Raw genomic sequence first — 22,016 nt, 5'->3', positions numbered from 1 at the left:
CTCACTTCTGGCAGAACCACCCCAGGGACAGTCTGCTCCCAGGCCCAGCCTGAGAGATGATTTAGCTCAGCTGCCTGGTCGGCAAGGGTCATGTGGGTGAGCTGTTCCCTCACTGACCTGAAGGCCTCCAAGCTGGGATCACCCACCAGCTCCCCAAATCCACATCCCTCTGAGTCCTCGGGCAAGGGTGCAGATAAATGGATTTCTCCCACCAACATGGGGCTGAGTTGATTCCACCACCCTGGAGGAATGTCTGTCCACCCTCCTGGCATCTGTGGGTATTTCAGCACCCCTAAATGTGTGCCAGGCAACTCCTGTACTGGTAAAAGTGACCAGTGCTGACACAGGTTAACAGCCTGTCCATGGGGGCAGCTAAATAAGTCATGGTAATCCACTGCAGGGAATGCTATATGGCCGATAAGAATGAGCCGACCTGATACGCTGACACAGGCTTGAATTTAGAAGCCGTTGCCGAACAGAACTTTATATCAGCTCACCTATGAAAAGCGCGCACTGTCCCGGGTGTGTCACCCCCAGCGAGGAGGATGCGCGCCTCACACACATCTTCTGTCTGCATCGTGCACCCATCGTTGTGTGGCTGGCTGCCAAATTCCAGCAGGAAATGGTTTCCTTCAGAATTCTAGAGCCCTCTTCTCACGGCCCTGCCCTCACATTGCGGAAAAGCCTGAAGCCGCATCCCTAGCGCTCAGGTGACAGGGCCTGTGTGTCAGCCCGTATTCTCCCGGCGCTCTGACCCTGGAGCCTCAAGGTCCAGCTGTCACTGCTGCCCTGGGTGTCCTGCTGTCCCCCGTCGTGGCCAGCAGGTCTGGAAGTTTTCTGAATCGTTTCTTCAAGGATTTCTTTCCCTCCGTGTTCGCTGCTCCCTTTTCTAAAGCCCTATTCAGGCATTGAGCCTCGAACCTGGTTGCCTACAGGGTAAAAACTCTTTTTTCTCTAATTTTGTATCACTTTGTCCTTTGGCTTTGCTTTCTGGAAGATTTCTGCAACCTTGTCATGGAGATCTTTCTTTCTTTCTTTCTTTCTTTTTTTTAAGTAGGCTTCACGCCCGGCATGGAGCCCAACCTGGGGTTTGAACTCATGACCCTGAGATCAATACCTGAGCTGAGATCAAGAGTCGGACACTTACCGACTGAACCACCAGGTGCCCCTAGATCTGTTTTACTATTGAATTTTTTTATTTCCAAGAGCTCGCCTTTGTTCTCCGGGCTTCCTTCACAGAGCCCAATGCCGGCTCTCAGCTACCACACTGTTGCTGGATGCATGGTGGGCACTGGGACTGCCCTCTCCTTTGATCCGATTCTCTGGCTGGCCCTGCACCCTGGTCTGGCCCCGCAGGTGGACTCTCTCCAGACCACTTGGCCAGGAAACCCTGAGGCCATGTCCACCCTGGCGGTCAGTTTCCAGAAGACCCCCTCCTGCTCCTGCCAGTGCCCCTCACGCACCCACCCTCAGAACCTCCCCTCCGTCCTGAGGGTTCCTTGCTGTCGCTACCCCTGCATCCCAGACTGGGGATTCTGAATAGACCTACCAGACCCTGCCGGGTGGGTGAGGGTGGTCGCAGGGGTGCAGCGGGGGTGCTCCCCAGCTGCTCTCTTGCCCTCGCCAGCCCTGTAGCTCCACACCTGGGCGCCCACCCTGGGCTCCCCCCGAGTCCTTCATGCAACCTCCCCCTAGTCTGTCAGCCCCCCATCTCCATCTTCTTCTGGGCTATGACCTCAGCCAGCTCTGTCTCCCCTCAGTGTGTGTGTGCATGTGTGCGTGTGTGTATATGGGACCCTCTCCTCTCCCTGTGTGTGTGTGTGTGCGTGTGTGTGCATATGTGTGTGGATGGGCCCCTCTCCCCTCCCCGTGTGTGTGTGTGTGTGTGTGTGTGTGTACGGGACCTTCTCCCATCCGTGTATGTGTGTGTGTGTCTGTGTGTGTGTGTGTGTGTGTGTGTGTGGATGGGCCCCTTCCCCCCCCGTGTGTAAGTGCGCGCGAGTGTGTGTGGATGTTGGTGACAACAGGAGACGCCCCGGCTTGTGTCCTGCCCCTGCTTCTTCCCTGGAACTAACTTCGCTCTTCAAAACATCTTCCCGAAAACAAAGAGTCTATTGACAACATTCCATGCACGGGGGGGTGGGCTCGGTGTCCAGGTGGGCCTGGGCTGCGTCCAGCCCCAGCAGCTTTATAACCTGGCTGACCTTGGCCACCCCCCCTTGCCTCTTGGAACCTTGTTTCCTTATCTGTTTAATGGGAGCAGAATTCCCACCTGGTGGGGCCATTGTGGGGCGCAGAAGAGATAATGTGTCATAAACTGCCCGCGGACGGCTTCGAGCGCAGCTGGCGCGGCCGTGAGAGCCGCTCCGTGTCCTTGTTTGTGTAGGTGTCTTATCTCCCTCCGGCCCTGCGAGGACGGCCGCGGGGCTCACCTCGCCACCGGCGCGGGGCCGCACCGTGTCTGATCCGGGGACTGGCACGCGGGTGCGGGCCGGGTCCCCAGGAATGCCATCAATCTGCCGGCCCCAGAGCTGATCTCCCGCGGCTGATAGGCCACCTGCAGCCTGTAGAGGCCACCCCGGGGGCTGGGCTGTCAGCAGTAGGTGGGGGGGGCTGCCTATCCCGCAAGACCAGGCATGTGCCCTGAGCCGCATCCGGGATTCGGCAGGAGCAGCTTCCTGGAGGCTGCAGCCCGTGTCTCCTCTTGTCCAGGAATGTCCCGCCGTCCCCCTCCCGCCGAAGCCGCCTGCTCCCAGGCCCCTTCCCCGCGCGAGTCCTCACATCAGGCTCCACGGGTGTGGGACAATAGCGCGTTTCCGACCCACAGACCGGAGTATCTGAGGAGGACTGGGTGTCACCAAAACATGTGGGGGGGATTTGGGGGGCTCTTCCCTGGGGTCCTCCCTGGGGGGCGTGGGTCTCAGTTCAGGGTTTGGATTCAGAAATTGTGCCCAACGGAATAAAATACAGCCTGCCCCTTAGCTACTGGGTGGAATTCAGGATCAGGTGTCCCAGGGCCCAAATGGAGTTTGGGGGGCATTTCTGCAGGGAGCCATAGGTCTGGGGCACGTGCCTGGACCCCCAGCACTGAGGGACACCAGGACATGCTGCTGGTTGTGGGGACCGTGTGGTCACCAAACACCAGCAGCCCAGCTAGAAATCTGTCCTTTTCTTCCTACCCTCTTGGTGGTGTCCAGGGTGCCAGCTGCTGGCGGGGCAGCGCCGACCCCAATTGGCCAGATGGCAGACCAGACGGGGGTCTGGGAGGCACGTGGAGAATTGGGGCCACTGCAGGACCTGTTCTCAAACTAGGTGCCCGTACAATAGCCTTCAGCACCCTAGGGGCAGTTCCCAGACACCGGGGTTCTGAATCAGCAGACCCAGGTGGGCCAGGGGTCCCCCCTCTCGGGCTGGCTTGGTGGGCTTTAAGCCAAGCTGGGGAGACCCCACTCTGAGCCCCAAGGCCACAGGACATGCCGCCTCTCCCAATTGGGTTGGTGCTCCCCTGTGGCCTTCCCTCTACAGCAAGTGTGGACTTTCCAGCCCCAGCTCAGATCCACGGCACTTACTGCATGCCTTGGGCAGGGCCCTTCCCTCGCTGGGCTGCAGTGTCCAGGCCTGGTCAGGGAGGTGATTTGCAAAGCACCTTTTTCCCTGAGCCCTGTGGCATGGCTAATAAGCATACCACTGAGGTCTCTTGTCCAGTCACCCCTGCCGGGGGAGCCTGTACTGGGACTGACTGCACCCTCACGGGACCCTCTGCTCCTTAGGGAACTCATCTGGGAAGCAAAGCTGACTGGTGAGGCTGGGCACCCGGTGGTTAGCACCTTCTGGTAGGCTGGAGCTGGGTCACCTGGGGAGGGGATTGGGTCTTCAGTCCCCTCCCTCCCACTGTCTGAGGGACAGGAGGCCACAGGCCTCCCTGTGTCTCACCAAGGATGCAGTGACGGTGACAGCCAGTGACACTCCCGCTGCCCACCTGCCACAGCACAGCCAGGCTCTGGGGACGGTCTGGGGCCCCCCTCCCTCCCGGCATCGGTGCAGCTCAGCCCATGACCAGCACTGCTGGCCTTCACCCCCTGCACACACCCTCCCTCTGGGCCTTTCCTGCCCCCGGCCTGTGCTGTGTCCCATCTGTCCCCTCTCAGCCTAAACCCTTTCCTCCTTCCCCGAGGCCCTGCTGGCTCACTCGTGAGTCGTTGTTAGGTCTCATCTTGGGACCTCATGTCCCTGGACTGACAGCAGCGGCGTCCCTGAACCCATGAGAAATGTGAGTTTCTAGGCTTTGACAAGCCTGCAGCTGAGTGTGATGTTCAAGGTGAGACTTGCGCCTGGGGTGGCCAACATTTGGGAAGCGTGGTTTTCCCTGCCTGATCGGGGCAGCCAGGTCGGGCAGTCCACGGCCGTTTCGCAGTCGGGTCCATGGCCACAGGCACCCAGTCTGCTCAGGCACAGAGGCAGCAAGCTGCCGGGGAGGGGGGCCGGCCCCTCAGCAGTGAGCGCATATCCTACTTCTTCGCAGGTGAAGACCCAGATAAACATTAATCTAAAAGGAGATTCAAAGCTTGTGTTTGCCAAACACTCACAGCCAAGGCAAAGGGCAAATAACACGGGCACGTGATTTGCAACAACTACAGTAAGGGATTCAATTATGTGAAGACTTGGGCAATTTGATGATGGAAAGTGCTGAGACCCCGTAAGTGGAGAGTCAGAGGTCAGGAACGGGCCTTCTGCCAAGAGCAGGAGCAGAGGACGGGAGAAGGTGGTGGAAAAAAAGAAATACAGCCGCAGTCGAGTACTTGGAGTAATGACAAAAGGGAGGAGATATTTGCTGGAAAAAAATCAGACTGGTGGAATAATTCACTTGTGCGATTTCTAATAAAACTTTTTTCTTATTCTTAATTGATCTAGCATATATCGGTATGTTCAAAATAAGAACAGCGACAACGTGTTCAATTGCGTGTGCTCATGCATGTGGCGTACGTGCACGTGTCTGGTGTGCATCTTACATGTATACGCTTACAACTGAATGGAGGGAACGGGACGGAGGCAGCATTGTCTGGTACGATGAGGCCCTCACACTCGGCCCCATGAACTTGTGTTAGCTGTGAATGTATATTGCAAACTCTAGGACAACCAATAAAAGTAGTAAAACAAGAAGCATGAGCGATATGCTTAGAAAGGAGACAAAATGAAACCATGTAAAATGCCCAATTAAAACCACAGAACAAAGAAAAGGAGTGGAGGACAGAACTGGGAACAGAGAACAAGGATGGCAAATGGAAACAGTGCCGAGTATGGCAGATACTGACCCAGCCGTGTCAGCCACCGCTCGGACTCCAGACGTCCACAGGTTCTAGGGAAAGATCGACAGAGTGGGTGGGTCTGAAGACAAGACTGGCCGTGTGCTGCCCACAGGAACCCACTTCAAATGTAAAGATGAAAAGTAAATGGATGGAGAAAACACACGTGCCAATCCCAGTGGGAAGGAAGCGGGCACGGCGACAGTCCAGACAACAAGCGTCACTGGGGCTGGATGAGTGTTACGTGGGGGAGGGGTCCCCAGCAGACATGACTCTTAGCGCCATGTGGCAGGCACAAGTGGGGACTGATGGCTTTTCAGTAAACGGCTTGGGGATGGTTGGGTATCCACACACAAGAAGTCAGACGTGCTTCTCATCCACACGACTGTGACACAGACACAGACACACAGACACACAGACACACACACACACACACACACACACACCTACCCAACTGGGTAGATTGAGTGCTGCATGTGGAGACTAGTGGTTTTAGGACAGAATATGGGGGACATCTTCTTTGGTGCCATACATAGACTTCTTAAACCATTTACAAAATAGTAGTCATAAAGGCAAAGGTTGATTTAGTCTAATTAAAATTAAGAAATTCTGTCTCGTGAAAGGTTACCATAAAAGGAGAGAAGAGACAAACCACGAGGCAGGAGGAGATCGGCCGTACCTACAACCAAAAAAGGAAGGTCCATCACATAAAAAACAAACTTTAAAAGGCATCAAGGGGACAAAGCACCAAACTGTAAAAACGGGCTAGTGATTTCACCAAAGAGGAAGCCCAGATAGGATCAAACCTCATTAGTAATCAGGAAAAGCCAGTGAGAATCACAATGAGAGATCGTTACTCACCCAGCAGATTGGCAAAAGCTTAAAAAGTCTGACCATACCAAGGGCTGGTGAGGCTATGGACCCTCACATCACTGGCTTGGGGTACTTGGCACTGCACTGGGGAAGGCTGAGCCTGGGGCCGTCTTGTGTGGTGGGCTTGGGGGCTTGGTGGGTGTGTTCGAGGCAGTGTGATTTACAGAGCAAGAAGCTGGACATGACCCAGATGTGCACTCCCCGCCAGGGAAAGGACGTGTGCGAATTGACACAGCGCAGTCACCACCAGCAGCAGGAAGGGCTCCCTCAGCGGAGGGGAGAGGCCGGCCACACACCATGGGAAGCGTGACCTTGTTTGTCAGATTGCCTAATGCAGGCTCAAACTATGTAGGAAGCCAGGCAGTGACCCTCATGCGACTCAGGGCAGGGAGCGAGAGGGAGAGAAGCAAACTTCAAGATGGAACGGAACGTGTTCTGCCCAGGGCTGGGGTCAGGCTGCCGCCTCCCCGTTCCCCTGCCCCCCCCCCCCCCCCCCCAGGCGGGCACACCTGCTTCCGCCGCCAGGCCTGTGGCCAACAGCAGTGGGGCCGTCTCTCCACAGGTCAAACGTCCCACATCCCTCCCTTCCTCCCCTGAGACGATTTTCCATTGACTTTGGCTGCCGCACACACAGGCCAGCCGCCCACCTCAGATCCCGTTTGCAAGTGGTCAGAGTGTGAGTAAATATGGAGCCAGAGGAGCTGGGGTGCCCGGCTGGGCCCTGCAGAGTAAGCAAACCCTGCAGGAAGTGGCCTGGCCACCCCGAGTGCCCACACCCATCCTGGGCACCTTTTCGGGGTTTCCAGGGAGGAGGAGAACCCCCACCAGCCCCAAATATGCCAAAAAAACACAACCCCCTGGGCTTTGGGCTGCATCCCAAAGGCACTGGCTGCCTGGAGGTCTTGGGCTCCGCTGGCCACCCTAGTCAGGGATCGACACCAGGGGCCTGTTCACAACCAGTGGGGGCTCTGGGGCGGGAGCAGCCTGGGATCAGCTTTCTGATGTTTCATGTATGAGAGCAAACTGTTTAACTTTCAGAAAAGAAATAGCTTCCAAGCGTCTTTGAGGAAACACTATTTTGGAAGAGTGCTGGTCTGGTCAGCCTTGGCGGATTCCAGTCTTCTGGGCCTCAGTTTTCCCATCTGTGAAACGACAGGTCAGACTCAGTCCCTGAGCCCCTTTGAGGGCTGAGAGCCTCGGACCAGAGGCTGGTCGCTCTCTCTCTCCCCCATAGGTGGGGCAGGTTGGGATCAATCATCCGGGATGGAAGATGGGTATACAGGACCTCGTGGGCTCCTGGGAATGTGGTCAGAGGCTAACACCCAAATTTCCCCTTCCACAAACACATGGGCTTACCTGGAGGGGCAGCCTCCCGTGAGGAGAAAGAAGAACGTGGAACCCAGTGCTGGGCCGGGCCTGACCTGCCACTCAGGGCCCAGGGACGGCATCTGGAGATGGGCTCCCAATGGGCAGGGTTCAGAAGGAAGGGACCCTGTTGTCCCTCAGGGCCTGCTAGGGACAGATTTGTGTGCTCCCCCGGTTCATAGGCTCCAGCTGTACCCCCAGCATGACTGTGTTTGGAGATGGGGCTTTAGGAGGTAATTAGGGTTAAATGGGGTCAGATGGGAGGGTCCCTGATGCTTAGGACCATGTCCACATAAGAGGGGACAGCTCTCTCTCCATGCACAAGTACCTGGGAAAGGCCACGTGTGACCCTGGAGGAGAGGCTCACCAGAAACCCCCGCGGGATCTTGACCTGGAACGTCCAGCTGCCAGAATGTGAGGCTCTGTGGTGTCTGTTACTCAGCCTAGGAGACAGGAAGGGCCTCTTGGGCTGGGGGTCCCAGTGGGTCTTTGAGGCCCCCTGTCTGCCCTGCACCACCCCTGACAAAGCTCCACAACCCGATGTCCCGAAATGATGGAAAGTGTTGATTATGTGTTGGGGTAACAAGTCACTCCAAAACTCGGTGTCTTATGAGGATAGTGACCACGTCCCTGACTCATAGCCTCCGTGGATCAGGAGTTTGATGCAGGGCTGCTGTCTGGCTTGGGTGCGTTCACAAGACATGCCCTTCCCAGGTGGCTCTATTGTGGGGCTGGGATGCCAGGGCCCCCTGGGAGAGCTGCCTCCACAGAGACCAGGGGACGTGCCGCGGGTCACACGCTGTCACCTCCTCACCTTCATGGTGGGACTGACCCCATATAAGGGTGAGTGATGGGCAGCTGGGATCACTGGGGCCCCCCTGGGGTCTTGGCAAGTGCTTTTGAGGAAGGATTTTATGCAGAGGGAGAAAGGGAGTTACCAGTGCACCCTGCTGGAATCATCTTTGCCAAGTTTTCTTTCATTCACCATCCGGGTCCCACAGGAAGACCTTGTTCATGAGGCACTCCTTCTTCCCAGAGCCAGGTAAGTGGGCCAGGGGGACTCGAGCGTCGTCCCCTCCTTTGAAAGTGTGGGAGGACCTGTGTCTCTATGATGGCTCTGCCCAGAGCAGGGCTGACACTTTCTGATGGGGGCTGCTCTGTAGGGGATGTCCCTGGGTCTGCAGCGGTGGCACATGATGGGCTGGAAAGGACCTCCGACATCCAGAGCCGCTGGGGTGCAGGCAGGTGGGGCCCACATGGTACAAGCAGGGGTGTAAACAGCATCTGACTTGAACTTCTGGCCAAGCCAGGGGCATCAGTGGTGGGAAAGGATGGAATGGGATTCGCAAGAATGTCCCCCACCTGCCGGTTGGATTGGCTGATTTCCCGAAAGGCTGAGCCAGGGCCACGGGGCTCTCCCCTCTCCCTCAGGAGATGCAGCAGAACAAAGGTGGCCCTTGCCAGCCTCTCCAGGTGCCGTACACCTGCCTTCCCTTTTGGGGTCAAAGACAAACACCAGCCAGACCGCACCTCCGGGAGGGGGCTCAGTGCTCACAGCCACTGGCGTGCCCCAGCCTCCACCATGTGGGCCAGCCTCCAGGACTCACTGGACTCTATAGGCTGCCCTAGCCGCCTGGCCAAGGCTCAGGACAGGCCAGAAGTGCTGCGGAGCCAGGGCTCTGGGAACAGCTCCAGTCAGCGCCCCCCATCATGCCCAACTTGCTTGGTTGTCCAGCAGCTGGTAACTGAGTGTCTGCCGTCTGGAATCCTCAGCCGCCTGTCCCAGAACACACCCTCCCTCGTCATGCTTCCCCACTCCCCAGCAAAGCTTCTTGGGTCCAGACTGGTGCAGGACCCCAAGAGGAAGGCCTCCCTAGAGGAGACAGAAAGGAGCCATCATGGCCCCCTTAGCTCCCTGAGCTGCACTGAGCCCACACTGGCCCACCATTTCTCCAGAGTGGTCCTAGAGGGGCAGGCACCCAGTGCTGTGTAGGCCAGAAGCCTCGTTCTCTCCTCTTCATTTACCACCAGAAGTGAGCACATCTGCAGTGCTCCAAGCAGGAGCCGAGGGCATTGCAAGAGGAACAGGGAACCAGGGTGTTAAGAGTCATTCTTTACATTTGCAAGCATTTGGGGATTAGGAAGACCTGAGCTCCAGTCCTGGATCTACCATTAGAGGTCAGTGTGACCTTGAACACATCAACTTTTCTGAGCCTCAGTTTCTTCATCTGTAAAATGAAATTAATAATAATAATAATAATAATAATAATAATAATAAAGCCCACCTACCAAGGCTACAGCGAGGTTTAAATGAGATTAAGGGTGTGAAGCTCCTTGGATGTGTCAAATATGGGTGTAGCCAGGGACCTGTGGTGTATCTAAGCCAATACTGATCTAGAGGAGAGTAACTCCCCTGAGTCCCACCAGGTTATACTTGTAGTTGACATAAATGAGCTTTTCAGCAAAAAAAAAAAAAAAAAAAAAAAAAAAAAAAAAAAAAAATTAATCTTCCCCTAACAAATATTTCATGAAACATAAAAAAAAAGAAAAAAAAACCTAATTTAAAAAAAGGATGAGGAGTTTTATGAACCAGTGTCTCAGAAAAAGGTAGAGAGATGAAGTGGTGATGTTGGTGATGATGATGNAAAAAAAAAAAAAAAAAAAAAAGGATGAGGAGTTTTATGAACCAGTGTCTCAGAAAAAGGTAGAGAGATGAAGTGGTGATGTTGGTGATGATGATGGTGATGAAGGTGAGAACAGTGGTGGTGCTGGTGCTGGTGACATGGTGATGATGGTGATGATGATGGTGCTGGTGATGATGATGGTGATAGCCTGGGCCCAGGTCTGACCACCACCATGGAGAGGACCTGAACTACAGAAGAAGCTCTGGGAACCATGAGGGGTCTCCAGAACAGAGCTGCAAAGTGAGGCTCAGAACAGCTGGTGCCCAGGGGCTCAGGACAACCCTGAAGGGAAGCGGGTGGTGGCTGTGCCAGCTGGAGGGCATCCCTTTCTGGGGCATCATGCAGACCTTCAGAATTTGCTCTTCTCCAGAGACAAGTAGGGGAGGTCTTGAGACTTTTCTCGGCCAGACTAACCTGCACACGCAGAGGCATATGTGCCATGTGTGGTCATGCTTTCTAAAGATGGAAGCCCTAAGCAAGACCTCCATTTACTAATATGTACCGTTTCCAAACCAGTGATCTTACCTGAGCCATCTCCTGTGAGTCACTGAGATGGGTGTGTGTGGCCTCTGCTGTCCAGAGAAGGTGGTATGGGACTTGCCTAAAGCCACCCTGCTTAGTGAAAGGGCAGGGACTGACCCCCAGGCCTCCATCCCCAGTACCCAGGCTGTCCTGCATGCCCTCAGTCACCCTCCTGTGGGCCCGCAGGGGTCGAGTGAGCCCGAGGCACTGTGCCAGTCTCGGGCACATCAGAGAAGTACATCCCGTGGTGACCGAATGCACGTTACACTCCCTCCGGGCGTCTGTTCCCTGGCAACTTGTATCAGTCTGGGAAGAATGTCCGGGAGCTTGTCAGTGTCTGCTGCTTGTCCTGAGGTCCTTCCCTGTGGGCACTGGGCCTGCAGTCCTGAGTCATGAGCATCTGGACCATCAGCCAGATGCCCCTGGCTCCCTCCTCTGACCCATTTGTCTTTGTGCAATTCAGACTCCCCCAGATCCCTTAGAAACAGAGCCACGACCAGCAGCAGCACAGAGAACAGAGAACAGAGAACAGAGAACAGGAAGCAGAGAACAGAGGGTACAGGGCAGAGGGCAAAGAGCAGAGAACAGAGAGCAGAGGAATGACCTTCCCTGAGGTACTTTCTTCTCTATTTTACTCTGGTCCTGGGGACCCTCACCCTGATTCTGACTCTACTTTTCAGAGTCCTCCTGTGTGACCTCAGATGGAAATGCCCCAATCCTGGGACCCTTCTGTCCTGGGCCCTTCTGTCCTGGGACCCTTCTGTCCTGGGGCCCTTCTGTCCTGGGGCTATGCTCCAAGCTCCTCCACCCCACTGTGACTCCACTTCCCCATCATCTCAGGGACCAGCTCATGGCCAAGTCCACAACCCAGGGGTCTAAAGTGCATGTCCTCACACCACACCAGAGAGGTAGTTAGGGATCCCTTCAGACCCTGGTTCTTTGATTCCTTGCCAATTGGTTCACGACCTGAGGTGCTGCACTCAGGAGGGGACTTGGAAGTTGGCGCAGTAGATGAGCAACAGGAGGCCCACCTGCCAGGACTCACGGGCTCCAGGAGCAGACTCAGCTCCCCACCCCTCAGTCTCCTTCCGTGGACCACTGAGAGCTCTCGCCACAGCCTGGTGAGCTGTTTGCAAGCAAATGAAAGGGAGAGAGGTGGAGAAAAAGCCTTCCCTCTCATAATTCATTCAGGTTACATTAAAACAGGTGCACAGAACGCCGGCAGCGCCAGGATGCAGCGTCAGCTGCCTGAGGCTGGAGGCCTCTGAGGGTCTCCTCACTGTCTCCTACGTGGGGCTTACATGGACCGTAAGCAGAACTCTTGGAGGTGGTGGACACAGGTGGCACCAGCCCCCCATCGGGGGGCCCCCAGGTTGTCCCAAGGAGCCAAGGGCTCAGGAGGAATCAGTAGCACCCTACCTAGCCAGGGGCAGCAAGGCAGTGGGACCAGATGTCCATGGCTCCCAGGCCACATGGTCTGATGGTCTCAGGGAGAAGTCACTGAGGGCCCTGCTTGAGACCTTCCACTATAGCTCTGTTCTTGGCTGAGTTCCGCGGGTTTGCCAGGGTCTGGGAATGCTGTGAGGGGCATGGCAGTGAACTTGGGGTTGCAGTTTCCAAACACTTCTGCATCTGAGGCCCAAGAACGTGTGGCACCCCAGTGTGGGAGGAGCCTGGGTACACAATGGGCAGGATTCAGTCCAGGCAACGCAGACAGCAGAGGCTGAGGGGGTCTGAGCCCATCGGCGTCTGCTCTGGTGGCCTCCCCGGGGCTGTCCTGCCCTGGCTCCTGCTGTGGGGTCCACGCCAGGCACCCCTCTGTGAGCCCCTGTGGAGCCACGGGAGCAGGGCCATGGGCATGAGCATCTGTGCAACTTACCCTGGTGTCGGGTCCCGCACCCCAACCCCTCTGGTTCCATGAGGTCATCTCCAGGCAGCGCGGAGGCCAGTGGTGACACTGGCATTTGACACAGAAAACCTGTGAACCAACCCTTGGAGTGGGAGGCACCACATCCGCCTCCCTTCGGGACCGTCTGCGCCCCTACCCCTCACGGCCCCGTCTCCCTGGCTCCCCTGTCCTCACTCTCATAGCACTGCTCACTGCTCACAGCTTTCTCCTGGGTTAGCTGTAAACACAAAAACAAGACCAGACAGCAAGGCGGGGGGAAAGCCAGAAATGATCAGTCCTTCGTATAATCTTTCAAAACGTAAGAACAGTAGAAACCCAAACTGAACTTCCTGTGGCAAATTTTGCTTTTTGTGCAAACATCGACCCAGAACCAGTGGACGTGTCTGCAAAGGTGGGGGATGGGTGAGAAGGGGCGTCGTAGAGCTGCTTTGTAGAGCTCTGTCCCCAGTGAGCTTTATACGGGGTCGCCTCCTTCCCCAAAGACCCACTTTGAGAAGCCATAATTACGAAAACGGATATGAACAAATAACAATGAATAAGTCATAATTTTGCTGTAAAACTGAAATGGAAGAGAAATGATTACTATGAATATAATTTCAGTGAAATGAAAGTGAATTGAAAACTGATACCAAGGTTAGACAATTGAGCCAAGATTGATTATATTAGATTAACAGAGTTTGTTCTGGAAAATACTTTTTGGTTGAACATTAATCAGTGAAGGCAAGATTATAGCAACCGTTTTTATATTTAAATATCACTGGGGCCCACACATATTCCCTGTGTGCACACCCATGTGCATGAGCACACAGGCTCACACAGTGCCCTTACGCATGCACATGCACACAAGCGTGTTTCCACCCACCTGCACGGGCACATATAACACACACACACACACACACAAATACATGTGTGCACACACATTTACAAGCACACCCATGCACACGCCCTATCCAGGGCTTGCTGAGCTCCCTTCTTTAACTAGAACACGTCTCTTCTTAGGGCAAAGTCAGGCCTCTGGGGTCAGAGGGGTCTGCTATCTGCCTTCAGCCCTTGTCTGGGATTGAACAGGAGTTCAAATACTTATCAACATTCCCTAAGCTTGCTCCGTGCCAGCCTGGTGAGCCATTTTCCCTAGGAATTTGTCCACTCCATTGAAAATTACCACTTTGTTGACATAAACTATAATTATTATATTCTATTATAATAAAGTAATTCAGTTGACATACAGTAGAGAAATGACGGAGCCCAGTGGGGTCACTGTGGTCCAGGCCCCTTGTTGGCGCTTCCAGGGCTCCCCGCCCCTCCCCTCAGGGCCTCTGGGTTGCAGACTCCTGGCCCTGTTGGAGGAGGTCACCCGTTGTTCCACACCCCCCACTCCCTGGACGACCTCAGGCCCTTCCCCGGCTCTTGGGGAAGGACTCAAGCCTGGTCCTCTCTGACCACATGGCTCCTTTGGGCCCCCACTGGAGATGTGGGGACTGGACCCCAGATCTGCCCATGGAAGCCAGCGGGCTTCACCCAGCTCTGCCTCACACCTCACTGTGACGGCTTGGGCTCAGGTGGGGCTCTCTGCCAGGGGCCTGGGCCGACCCAGGGTGCACAGCTCCTGGGATTCTGGAAGACCCCCTTCAGTGGGCCCCGCTCCAGAAGCTTCACCCCAGGGGGATGGTGTTGGAGCAGTGTCTTTCTCCCCTACCCACATATACTCCTTGATAATTATGAGACAGCACTGGGGCCTGCGGGGTGGGGCCCCTTCCGACCCCTGTCCAGTTTCCTGAATGTGCAGTCGGACCAGGGTGACCTGTCTCCATTTTCCCCTCGCCCATAAGAGAGCTCAGCCACCAATGGGTGAGGGCCCACCGCCCTCTGTCACTGTGCATCAGCTGTGTGGTCACCTGGAAAGTGTATCCCTTGCCAGACCCGAGCATCTGGAGGTCAGGGGTGGGGTCTGTCTGGGCCCCTGGAGCCAGGCCTCACCCTGGACCTACCAGAAATGGCTGGGGGGGAGGGCTCCCCTCAGAGTTCCTCCTAGGTGGGGGTGGGGGTGTCTAGGGGCACAGCCTCTCCCCTCCCCTGCTCACTTCACAGCCCCAGGCGGATGCCTGCCTTATCTCTCCCGGGCCTCTCCAGTTTCAGCCTAGTATTTGTTCTGACATTAGGTGGGGTTTATCTCCTGCTCTGGCGTGTCAATAAAACCCCAGCCGCTGCTGGGAAGTCTTTCTGAGGTCCTGGGGCCCTCAGGGGCAGGTTGAGGGGTCATAGCGGCATAGGGGACTTACTTCTCCACAGATCCAAAGCTCCGGAGGGTGTGAGGGTCTGCATCCCTGAAGCTGCCAGGGCTGCTGTGCGGGTGCCTCTGCTGCTTTGTTTGAAGGGTGCAGATGCTTAAAGCAGAGAGAACCCCACAGCCAGATGGATGCAGAGGTGGTGGTGGGCAGGCAGGAGCCTTGTCACGTCCCTGCAGCAGAGCCCAGGCCTGGTGGTCCCAGGCCCCTCCCCAGCACAGCCTTGCTCATGGGCAGGCCTGCCTTGTACTGTACTTGCTCTCTGCAGAGTTGCTTTTTTCCAAAAAGATTTTTCTGGAAAGACCTTCTCCACCCCCTTTCTTTCTCGGATGCCCCTCTGAATGTGGGGCCTGCTCATCGGGCATGAGTGATGAGGTCTGGGGAGATTGGCTACAGTCTGAGGACCCAGATGGAGAAGACAGGCCCTCTGTTCCCAGCAGGGTCTGGAGCCTGGAGTAGACAACATCCAGGAGCACCGCTCCTATGCCTCGTCCCCTAACCCAGCTCTGTCCCCTAGCCTGGTGCCCCAGAGGCCCTGCCCGTCAGCTGACCAGGCCCTGCCGAGGATGAACTCTCAAATCAGCGCAGACTGGGCCCTTCCACAGCCCTCCAGCCAGGAACACGGCAGGTGTCATCGGAAGTCTGATTAGATCCTCCGTGGAGCTGGAAACGTAAATATTGATAGAAGTCGGGAGACCTGAGTGATCCCTGCCATGAGCGATGATGTCACCTCCAGCACCTGTTTGTGGACAGAGCTGTGAGGACACGTGACAGTCTTTACACACTGGCACTGCCAAGTGGAGCTGATAGGTGTGATTGCCCGCAGGGCTCCCGGGGAGGGCCCGGAGGATAAGGATAAAGCGTGCGGCTGGGCAGGGTGTGTGCGGAGCTGGGTCCCAGCCTGCAGGACCTGCCAAGCCCAGCTGGCCCGGCCCGGCCTTGGCTGGCGGACACGGGCCCAGACAGAGCTGCTCAGGGCCTCCTGGAACTTATCTTGAGTCAATAGGACGCTGGGCGGTTATGGAGGCTGTTGACAAGAGCCCAGAGACAAGGGTAGCATTCAGGCCACAGCCTGGTTCCCCATGAGCTCAGCTGCTCCACAGCTGGGGCCGGGACAGGCCGCACCCGCTGCCAGGCCTGCTTTCCCCACTGGTCGAGGAGGGGCACGCTGGGGACAGGGTGCAGAGCGCCAGAGCGCCCGCAGATGTTGCAGGGGGCCTCGGAGGTGGCACAGTAGCCCTTGCCATGTCTAGTGTAGGATGCGGTTAGCGGCCCCACCCCTGCGGACACGCCTTCTGTCGGGAAGCAACAGGCTTCTAGGAAAACACATGTGACGGTCAGAGAGGCTGGGATGTCCCCGGAGTGAGTGAGCACAGACCCTAATATTTCTGGGGCCTGGGGGCTGCGCTGAGACCTTGTGCCTGAGGATGTACCTGGTGTGGCTCTGTGGGTGGGAGCAGCTGCTGTCCTCCAGGCTGTCCTCGAGGACTGGTGACCACAACCTGGGACAGGTCGCCCATTTGTCTGGCCACATGGGCCAGCAATTCTCAGCCTTGATATGTGCGCAGGCTGCTGAGGGTCCTGTTGGGACACAGCCTCTGATTCAGGAGGTTTGGGGCATCCCCAGACTCCCATGGCGGTGATGCTCTGCTTTGGGGGCCCCAGGCTGAGCGCCAGTCTGAAGAGGACTATGGCAGAGAAGCTGCTTCTGAAGACATGGCCTTCAAGTCAAGGGTGGTTAGTTCTCACAAGAGCAGGGTGTGGGAGATGACTGTCTCCTCTTTGGCAGCAGGGGTGCCAGGAAGGGACGGCACAGGGCAGGGACCCTTGAGAGCTGGTGACCGGGGGTCTCGGGGTCAGTAGGCCTCTGCCGCGACCCCGTAGCACTTGTCCTCCGGAGCCGGGGGCTTCAGTGGGCCAGTGCATTCTTCCCCAGACCCTTTCTCGTGCCGAGTCTGTGTCCGCTCCCACCAGCCCTCCTCACAGGAACCGGTGTCCGCCCTGGTGCATCCTGCTCTGGGACAAGCCCCTGACACGGGGTGTGTGGGGCTCGAGCATGTGGCCAGCAGAGCACATTTTCTCACGTCCGTGTTGTGGGCATGTCTGGCACCAGAGGCCTCTGCCTCAGTGTACTTGCATCAGGCTCTGTCCGTGCACCCCAGGAGTGCTGGCGCAGTAATGTATCAGGAATGACCCTCAACCGATGGGGTCATAAATATGATCAGTGCTCCAGACTTGTGGTCTCTCAGAGGGGCCTGGTGTAGGTGGGCCAGGGGCCAGGGGAATCCTTTTGCAAAGGCTCCTGCAAAGCCTGTAAAGGCTCAGTGATGCCCTCACACTCCTGCTGCCTGAAATCTCCTCCCAAAGAAACCACACAAATCCTTGTCTCAGGCTCTGCTTTTAGGGAACTTTGGGCAAGAGGAGCATGTCTGTTTCCATGTGTGAGTATGTGTGCATGTCATGTACCTATGTGTACACACATCCACAATTAGGTTTACATGTGTAGGGGGTAGGCTGAGTAATGTGTCCCCCCCAAACTGCTAAGATATCCACATCCTAATTATTAGAAACTGGGAATGTCACAGGGGAATGTATGACAATGGGGCTTTGATCTGAGGTGGACTGTCCTGGGTTATGTGGGGGGGGGGGGGGGGGCAAGTGCATCACGTGCACAGGCAGAAGGGGAGAAGAGGGAGGGGACAGGTGTCTCAGGCAGAGGAAGTCTCTTGGCGAGGGCCAAGTGGCAGGAAGGATGTGAAGGGGGGGTGGGGGAGGGAACTGCGGAGACCGAGGAGGGACAGTGTGCAGTGCCAGACTGGGGGGCGGGGAGGCAGTGAGCCGGGCAGTGCAGAGCCCGAGGGATCGTCTCTACTAGGCACTCAAAGAGGGCGAGCAGTGGAGGTCGCCTTGTTAGCCTATGGAGGCAGATGCCCGTTTTATGACAGATGGTAAGGGCTGACCACTGGCTCCAACCTCCAGGATTCACATTTAAGAGAAAGCCCAACTAGTTCAAAGTACCTGAGGTTATAAAGGGTATATGGGCTCTTGAGACTGGAAGGTGGGAGCCTACGTGGGCCTCAAGGCACGTGCTATCCAGTGCTCTGCCTTGCACCTGGCTTCCCCACCGCGACGGACCATTGGGCCCCTGTGCGGGGCTTTTGCCATCTCATTGGCTGGGGCCAGGTCACATGCCCATGGATGAGCCAATCCCTGGGCCAGAGGCGGGGCTTCAGAGCCAAGTTCCAGCTGCCACGCCAGGTGCCCATTCCCTACTACCGCCCCAGGTGAGGGTGAGGGTCTGCCCAGAGGGGAGGTGGAAGCCCGCCAAGGGGAGCCCCAGAAGTGGAGGGTTAGAAGAGTGGGGTCCCTGCCCCGGGTCTGGGGCTCATCGGGTCCGGGGCGCCTCGGGCCCGCCTCTTGGGGCCTTGGAGCACATGCACTGGGTTTGTGGTGTAAGCGCAGAGCTGCGCCTCCAGGTGCCTCTTCCTGGCGTCTGCTGTCTGCGTGTGCGCGCTCCCATGTGCACGTGGTGGGAGGGTCCCCGTGCGTGCACACGTGTGGGTTCCGGGGTGCAGATGCTTCGGTGGACGTGTGTACGCACGCACATGTGTGCGCCTGCGTGTGTGAACCAGGGTGGGGAGGTGGGGCCGGCGTTCCCCTGCAGACCTGCGCTTGAGACGCTGCCAAGTCGTCTCCATTGTCATGTCAACCAAATATTTTCTGCCTCCACGCCCAGGAGCCTCCGGAGCACGCTGTCTCCTCGGCTCGCAAACCCCGGCCAGACTTCCAAACCGCTAGGCAGATTTCGATTCCCTTTTTTTAGCTGCCGAATGAAAAAAATAAGCAAACACAAATCTGCTGATCCCAGGCCGCCTCCTCTTCTGGAGAATTTAATTTCTGAGCTTTGATCTGATACCAGGACCCAGAGGACTTGTTATTTCTAAATAATGAGCTGAATGTTTGTGCTCTGAGCCTGAACTTTTCTGGTTTGGGGAAAAATATGACTTTCCATAGAAGTTCTTTGATGCGGCCAGCGGTGCTGTCCACACAGGGATGAAAAGGCCTTTGAGAGGGCTGGCGGCGGGTGGGGGTGGGGGAGACGCCAAGGCCTGAGGCTGCAGTGCAGCCCTGAGGACCAGGCCCCTAAGGGGCCTACCCCACAAGGCTCCACCTTGGGCAGTGGAGGAGGGGCCGCTCGGATAGGCCTCTTCCTTCCCCGGGGCCCTTGCACTCCCTGAGCCCCACCCCGCTGGCTGGTCAGGGACTTTCAGGCAGAGAAATCCCTGAGGCCAGCACATAGAGGGTGTCCAGGGTAAGCCTCGGACCCCACTGCTCTTGTGCTGGGGCGATCCCAGGCCATCCCTCAGGACTCCTTTGGAGGCAATTCTTCTACCAACTTAGTGCATCAAACCAAGATTGCGTGTTGGACCCCTGCTCTAAGGGTGGGGCTGCAGGCCTCTGGCTGCACGTAGAGGTCAAGGTGCAGCAGCCTCCTGGGAGGGTACAGGGCTGGATGAGCAGACGCCTTGAGCCATTCTTGTCGGGGCCCTGAGCCTGTACTGTTTCATCCATGGTGGTCCGAGACTTGATGAGGGCGCTCGGGGGAGGGGAGCCCACTGCTGCCCCAGGGTGCCTTGGCACCTGCAGGGTTGCTGCACTTTCCCTGAGAACTAATCGTTCCAGGCCAGGGCTCGGGGTGAGCCTGGGGCCCCCTCCTTGCCCAGGCCTAGCAGTGACTTCATGCCCGGGGAATGGCTGATTTCACACTTCAGATAGCATTTCTCCTGGAAAGCAGCCCTACAGGCTGCAGCAGGCACGGCCACCGGAGGTCAGGAGGCAGACACTGTCAGTCCTTCACCACAGTGCTGAGCTCTAGGCAGCCGGGGGGAAACACCCTCTGTCTCTCTGCCCTGAACCTTGTCCTCCCTCGTCTGCTGGCAGAATGGAGGCTAGGCCAGCCAAGGTCTCTGCCTTTCAGGGCTCAGATACGCTGGAAGGTTGGTATCCTCACCACCTGCCCCAGAGGGCAGCTCCCTGCATCAGCCTGACCTGGCCTTGGTGTTTTCTGCCTCGGGATCTTGGGTGGGGGCCCATGGGTCCTCGAACCTATGAGTTGTGGGTCCGGGCACATTCATAGGCCAGAGTGGAACTGAGACATGCTTTAAAAAGAAACTAAATAAATTAGTTAACAGGTAACATAGTCACATGGTTCAAAAACTCTAGGCAGAAATAGCAAGGAGCCTAGTGGGAAAACCAATGAAATTGGTTCATTAATTGTGACAGATGCACTACCCGCGGCAAAGATGTTAGTGACAGGGTCCTGGGGTTACTGGACGACTTTTCCATAAACAGTAAGATGATCGAAAATCAAATGGTTATAAAAAAAGAGGTAGGGCCTGACCATGCAGGCATTCTAAGGAAGTTGGATTTTTGACTCATGCTTCCACAAGTGCTATCTCGGGGACTACTGATGCCGAGGGGCCCAGGCAGGCTCTTGCAGCCCCGAGGGGAGGCGGTGGGGGCCGGACCAGAGAGCAGTGGAGAGTGGGGAGCAGGTGTGAGTGGAGGGGGTGGTTCTGAGTGCCCTGCCTGCAATGCTTGTGGGGCTTCCTGGTGACAGTGTTGAGCCTCTTGGGTATATAGATGTGGCACGGAGTAGAGGTCAGGTTTTGGGGTGCACATGCAAGCCGCGGGTGTGTACCAGAGACCCTGACTCCAGGATTTACTGATCCAGTGCCCAGGACCACACCCGTGCTGCTCAGAGTGCACCTTCTCGCTGGGCTCTTGCTGCTGAGTGCCTGGCTGTGTGAGGGGCTCCAACCCCGAGATTGTCGTCCTCACCCCGCGGTGGTGCTGATAGCTCCGCTGATCCTGCCCTGTGTCTTAGCGGCCTCCCTCGGTTTCTCAGCACCCTGCTCATGCCACCCCACGGCTGCTCCTACTTCATAGGAGAGGTGCCGAGCTCGAGCCTTCCCCTCTCTGTGACGCCCTGGGTCTCCACTCCCTGGCTGTTCGACTGTTCCGATGTGTGCAGGCACTCTCCCACTTGGCTGACCAAAGCCCCAATCAGACTCTTCATTCGTTTTAAAAACTGCATTTATTTTTGGGGCCCAATATGATTTATTTAACAATTTCCTATTAATGGGTTTTTAGGTCTTGTGAATAATGATACAGTGAATAACTTTGCACAGACTCATCCACCTGCGTGCAGCTGTGTACACGGGGTAAGTGAATCGCTGGGCCAGAGGGTGCAGGCGTTTATATCTCCTGTTGGTGGTGACACTGACCACGTGGGTTGTGCTAACTCGTGCATCTGTTAGCTGGGTCCAAGGGTGCCTGTTTTCCCACGAGTCTGCTGATACCGAAGGTTGTGCCGTACTTTGCTCTTTCGTGATCTGATAATTAAGTAGAATCTCCCTTAGTTCTGACTTATATTCTGTCTCTGTGAGTATGACTGAGCCTCTCTTGTTAAAAAGCCAGTTGCTTAGTTGGATTCTTTTCCCATGTTTCAGTTAGGTTGCTGGGCTTTATCTTATTGTTTTGTTGGAGCTCTTTACATATTTTGAAGATTAGCTTATGCTCATGGTTTATTGTATGATTGTTAGTATCTTTCCCCTAGTCGGTTGACTGTCTTTTGGTGTTACTTGTATCTTAATATTTTCTTTATGTATATATCCTGTGCGTTTCTAGTAATGTTTATTCCTAGGCATTTGTTGTTTTGCTGCTGCTAAGATATGCTCTGTGATCTCTCTGCTTGGTAACTGAGGCCAGCATTCTTGGCAATGCTAAATAGAGTCAACCCAACCAACTGGGCAAATGGCAAATGTTTAATGGGCACCCACCTAGTGTTTAAAATATTTTTTGAGTGAAGAGGCTTTATTCGGTGTTGAGGAGACATGGAGATAGAAGATTCAGTCCTTGTGAATCATTCAGAATCTGTTGAAAGAGACAATACCCAAAAATGCACATCAGTCGGTGACAGGTGGGTGATGCCAGGCGAACGGTGAGGACCAGGCTGTCACACATGAACTGTGCTCGCTACTCGGGCACCTGAGAGGCCAGGCTCCCCAGGGGA

The sequence above is a fragment of the Hyaena hyaena genome, unplaced genomic scaffold (genome assembly GCF_003009895.1).
Source record: "Hyaena hyaena isolate Hyena2069 unplaced genomic scaffold, ASM300989v1 scaffold_20, whole genome shotgun sequence".
Taxonomy (NCBI): Eukaryota; Metazoa; Chordata; class Mammalia; order Carnivora; family Hyaenidae; genus Hyaena; species Hyaena hyaena.
Note: the sequence above shows the minus strand (reverse complement) of the source record.